Consider the following 5,991-nt stretch of genomic DNA (forward strand, 5'->3'; position numbering starts at 1 on the left):
GCGGTGCCCGACCAAGGCAGCCAGGGCTCAGCCGGCCTCTGGCGCACCTCGACGCGAAGCTCCCACTGTACATCTCAAAAAAGCAACCAAGAGAAAAATGGTGCCACCGCCGGGCCTCCCCCCACCCACACATACAGAGAACTCAGCACAAACAGAAGCACCAGGAGCCCTTCCCCATGCAGGACCACCCAGCGCACCAAAAGGAAAGTTCTGAGGCAGCAAAACCATTAGCCGCTGCAGCTCATCTTGTCCAATCTTCATGCTCGAAGGCCCCGGGGTCAGGAGAATAAAGCTATCTTTGTAAAATCACAGCAGCTTCCATCGAGTTGCTGGTTTTATTTACGCCCAAACACGTCCCGCTTGCTGCGGTGCCTTTACGGGGCGCTGCCCAGCAGAGCCCTTAACCCGCCGCCCCGTGTGCGACTGCTCCGGAATTCTCCTGTTAATAAAACGGACACCGTTCTGCACATCTGGACGTTGACCAAGCAACGTTTCGATTACCTTTGAGTAAGGAAGCGTTTATGCTAACAGAAATGGAAGAACGGTAAACGAGAAATCAGATTTTTTCAGAAAACTCTGGTTCATACGCGTCTGGCCACGGACACGGGCGGCGTTACACAGAAAGCGTCCTGAGGTGGCTGCTTCGGATTGCATTCTGCCTCCCCTGTAGGAAAACACTGTTAGCTGCTCCTCGCAAACTATCCAGCCAGAAGCGCGGGCTCTCACCTCCTCACCCCGCTCGCTTTAATCATCTGTGCACATCAAAGCCCGGTTAGAGCCATTTAAGCACTTCCATGCTGAAAGCTCTTTAACGCCTCTTGGAAATCAAATCAAACACAGAAACAAACACAAAAGCGTGCGATCGTACAGAGGTGCTCCTTGCTGTAATCAGCCCCCGAGCTTTTACAGCAGGATCAGAATGGGTGGCGACCAACGTGGAATTGGTTCGGTGTTTTGAAGCGCGATTTGTATTAAAAGGTCTCCAGGATTGGCGTGCACCTGCTGCGAGGTGGCAGAGCGAGAGCCAGCGCTCACCAGCATCACTCTTGGCAGGCTGGAGAGCCAGAGCCAGGAGGGGATGCACCTCGCAGGGAGCAACTTCACTTTTACCGGGGTGACATTTTAGAATCTGAGCTTTAGAATCCGCATAGAATTTTCCAGACCGTAGAATTTTAGTATCTGAGCAAGTTTCAACAGTTCCTCCTGTCTGAAGAGCGCTGTTTAACCGGCCGCTGGGCAGAAACACTGCGGGCCCAGTGCTTGCTTCCAAAAACCACCGGGGCGTCCTTAAACCTGGAAGGCCACAGGGAGATGTGCCTGAGGAAGAGGAGCAGCAGAGCGCCACGGGATGCCCCGCACCGCGTCCCTGGTGCTTCCCAAGGGTCTTGAAGAGGGGAAAGCCCCCCGGGCTGCGGGGGTCCCGGCGAAGGCAGGGCAGCAGGCGCAGGGCAGCGGGCTGCTCAATGCGGGCACGGGCGAGGAGGGAGGGCAGGGGCTGCCACGGGGGCAGGCTGAGGAGGAGGAGCGCGCAGTGCCTGCTCTGACGGAGGGAAGTAAGGGCTCAGCCATCACGAAGGGTGACCGCCACCACTCACACATCAACAGCGCCGGATGATGCAGGGGCACGTTATAACGAGATACCGAGTGTTTACGGCAGTTTCCAGGAGACCGCAACGTTGCAGTGCACCAAAACCTGGACGCCTTCTCCTTTTAGCGCCATATAGAGTAAAAGCTTTAAAAGCACGGCGTTTGTGATCCTCTTCGGTTTAATGCACAGCCTCTGACACTTCCCAGCCCCGAGAGGATCGCTCCCGAGAGCTTCAGGGGGGCACCCACACCTCAGAACTGCCTCCTGTGCCCCCACGGAAAGGCCACCAAACTCAGCAGCTGAAGTTTCAAGTCCAGTCCAAAGGACATCCATCTTAATGCCACTCTTGGAAACAGTGCACAATGGGGGAAACATCGACCCTTTACAGGAAAATAAAGGCAGTGCTAACAAAGACAGCGCTAACATTTAGACCGACAGTACTAACATTGAAGAGCAGCATTATTCTAGCTGGTTGTCCAAGCCCAGCCCTCCTGTCCCCCGTCATCGTAGTGGAAGTAGCAAGGGATTGCTCTTAGGTTGCAGAGAGCTGCCAGCAGTGAGGGATGGGGAAGGACACGGCCTGTCCTGGGCAACGTGATCACCACAGGTTTGTGGTGCTCGTAAAACCGCCCTCTGTACTGGTTTAATTATAAAACACGGACAAGCCACGCGCTCCAGTTATCAGTAACTGTCTAATAGCAGTAACCAAAAATGAATTAACTGCAACGAACGGCTCTCATCAATGGGGCTCAGGAGCTGCCCAGGGAGGTGCTGCTGGGACTGGGGCCGGTGCCTCAACAGCGAGCCATGCAGGCAACCTCTTCTTAATGAGCTGCTCACAGACGAAAACGAGTTCAGGACTTCAGGGCAAGAACTTCCCTTGTTCAGTGTTTGCACCGTACCGAGCACAATGAGGTGGTTTTTTCTCCTGTTGGTACCTGGTGCTGCTGCCAGTTAATAAACCAGGTTTCACATTCATCAGCAAGAATAATTAACAAATCAAGTGAGAACAAGAGACACGACAACTTGAAGAACTACAACGCACTTGGGAAGAAAATGCAGCTCACTGCGTTAGGGAAAAGGGAGATCTGAAACACAAAGCCGGAGAAAGAAACTTGGAAAGCAGCAAAGATCTGAGAGCCTGGGGAGATGGCAGGCAGCAAGCGAGACACGAGCGCATGAGGCAAACGGCATTACAGCTGGATGGGAGGATGGAATTCTGGGCTGCACGTACGAGGCTGGCACGAAACCAGACGAGGAAGCCCTGCGCCGCGGCTAAGTGCTCTGCGAGGCACCTCCACCAAGTCACAGCCTCAGATTTCCATTTCGGAGAGCAGCAGCACAACCGCCAGACGTGGGAAGCGGCAATGGCTACGTCTAGCTCTACATCACGTAGCTAGAGAGAACAAATCCGGGTTACCAAAGGAGAAAAACATGAAGTATTAGCACAGGACTCCTTCATAAACGCAGGCTGAGTAAACTCAAGAGAAAAGCTTTATGACAGGAAGGAGCAGGAGCCTGTGCAGCTCTATTTCCTGAGCAGTGACAGAACCCCAAACATTTCACAAGGCAAAACTCGTCCTGTCAGGCTCCAGCAGCTGCAGAACGGAACCAGCCTGCAACAGGAGAGCAATTGCTAGGTAAGTTCTTTCCTCTTCAGTGTAGCAATGCTGTCCACCCCAGGTCTTACTCTTCTTTTAGCAGAGCTAGCACTGCTCTGCCTACACCTAGCACTGCTCTATGGAAACGTGGTTTCTTACAGCTTCCTGACCCATTTCCAAACACTCCCTCCTCGCGCTGCGGCCTCTCCGCCTCCCCCCAGCTGGGAGCTTCCCGGCTGTAGCGCAGACGACCCCAGCGCCAGCTCGTTGGTGATACAAACTCCAAGACAGGCTGAAAACCAGCGACCTGGGAGACAGACGGCCGCGGGTCCGCTCCTTCCTCCCTGTCTGCTGAAGGTAACTGTGACACTACAGCAAGACGAGTAAAAAAGAGTGCCTGTAGAACAAACCACAGGTGAGTAACGATCTGAAATTATGCGGCTGGCAACAATTACTGCAGCAAAGGAACCTCACAGTCACTAAAACCCTGAGTCTGCTCCTGCCTCCTCAGACAGGGAGACCCCACGCACGGCTCTGCCCAGCTAACTTCGTCCCAGCCCTACAGCACAGCGCTGCTGACAAAGGCGGCCCCTGGACAGCTTCCAGTTCTCCCCCCACGTCTCCCAAAACCTGCCCGTGGAAGGCGCTCGCTTCACACCTCAGCTCTCAGCAGCCAGCCTCAGGTACCCCTTGCTGCTGGTCCTGCCCCCTACAACGCCGTGTTCCGTTATCTGGAGCAAAGATTAAGAGTAGCAGCGATTAAAAAAACCTCCCAAAACAAGAGGAGCAGGAAGCAGAACAGAGGCACCTGACGCGGTTACGAGCGGTTCTGGCAACTCCCATGACACAGAAAGCGAGGGGGGAGGACGGGGCCGCTTCACCACCCGGCCCTCGCCGAGTCCCCGTGTGCCTGCAGCCCCATCCCACAGCCCGGGGCAGCCAGCGTGGAAAACAAAGTGCAGCCCGACATCCTCGCCAGCAGCTGCGAGCTAGAGGAGAAAGGAGGAACTAAGGCACGCCTGCCAACTTACTATCTGCCGGCTGCGAGGTCAGGACAGATTTCTGCTGCAAGTATTTATTTACAAAGGCCGAACAATGCAAACTGCGCGGTGTTTGCAGATAAAAAAAATACGTGGCATCCTTTCATTAAATGGTTGGGAAACAACCACGCACAAACACATTCCAACTCACTGAAAAGGCACCCTGGAAATCCAAGAAACGTTTCACCGAAGTTTTATCAAGTTGCGATCGTTATAGGTGGAAGAATGCAAAACTCTTCTTTTTTTGTGGGGTTGCTGTGTGGCTTCCTGCACAGAAGGGTTGGAAAAACCCACCCGAGGCGCGCGGTCCCCTCACAATGCTTGAGAGGGAGGAGAAACGCCAGAAGTGACAACTGGGAAGACGGTTAAAGGAAATATTAGGGATCTTAACCCACTTTGGGAACCAGAGCTGAGATCCACCATGTTCTTGGATGCCTGGTAGCGCTGCTCCGCACAGAGCTCGCCCTCGCAGAACGCGATACAATAGCGACGCGTTCAGCCGAGGCACCGACAATGCCCAGTGGCAAAATTTTCTTTCCTGTGACCGACAAGCAGGAGCTCCCCGATTCTCACCACGAGCCACTGGACAACTCACGTCTCACACCCCCACACGGCACCTCCACCGCTGGGGCCGGCCGCATCAAGCCTCGCCGAGGCAGAAGGCACAGCAGCCGTGCTGAGGGCTTAATGATGTTTCTCTCATTAGAGATACGGAACGCCACTCCTTGGAATCACTTGACTAGACCCTATTTCACAACAACGCCCCGGGCTGCAAAGCGCTCCGCTTCAGCGACTGGAGTTCAGGAGTCTTCAAGCAGCGTACGGAGCTCAAAGCACACTGGTGAGGACGAGTTGGCAGCAAGGTGAGAACCCCAAGCAGACACCCGAGCAGCACAAGGTAATTTCAAAGACTACCGGTGCTGAGTAAGTGCCTGCTCCGCTCATGGGGAGGCAAGTGGGAGGCCTGGCTGACATCACCGGGAGCACTTAAACCATCACGGGCCGCCTCAGTCACCGATCAGACGAGGCCGTAGGCAGCCCAGGAGAGGTGCTGCTGGAGCAGGGCCCCCGTGGCTCGCGGGTCTCCCCGTGGGCACCGCACCGAGTCGGTCGTGTCTGAGGCACGGCCACGAGCGCTGGGTTTGCTCCCAACACGAAGTTACGGAGCCGCTTCTGGAAGGCGCAGCGACTGCGAGCAGCGATGCCAGCCCCGCGTCCCGACAGCTTTTTCTTTGGCTGACCAACGCAGCGCTCGCAGCCGGGCTCAGGACCGCTCGTTCCTGCTCCGGCGATCACGGAGTGCAGCACGGCCCCGGCCGCGAACGGTGCTTTACGTAACAGCCCCCGGTGCCTGCCCAGGAGGATGTGACCGGAGGACGTGACCGCACGGCCCGACGCCTCCCTCCCCCGGCCAGCCCTCCGCCGAGCGGCCCCGGCCGGATCCCAGCGCCCGGCGGAGGGGCAGGAACAAAGCCGTGCCCGCCGCCGGCTGCCCGGGCCGAATCCCGACGGCTACGCGAGGGGGCAGCGCCGGCCCCGGGAGCATCCCCGGCGTTCTCCCGGCCCGCGGCCTCCCGGCAGCGCCGCCCGGGGACCGGGGCCTGCCCGGGGGCGGCGGCGCTGCCCCGGAGGATGCGGGCAGCGGACGGGAAGGGGCCTCCGGGGACGGGGGCAGCGCGGGGCCGGGCTCCTCCCGCCCCTCCCCGGGGCAGGGCCGGTACCCGGGGGCGGCCCGGCCCGGCCCGGCCCGGTTCGCCCCCCC

This window comes from Oxyura jamaicensis, chromosome 13, assembly GCF_011077185.1.
Source record: "Oxyura jamaicensis isolate SHBP4307 breed ruddy duck chromosome 13, BPBGC_Ojam_1.0, whole genome shotgun sequence".
Lineage (NCBI taxonomy): Eukaryota > Metazoa > Chordata > Aves > Anseriformes > Anatidae > Oxyura > Oxyura jamaicensis.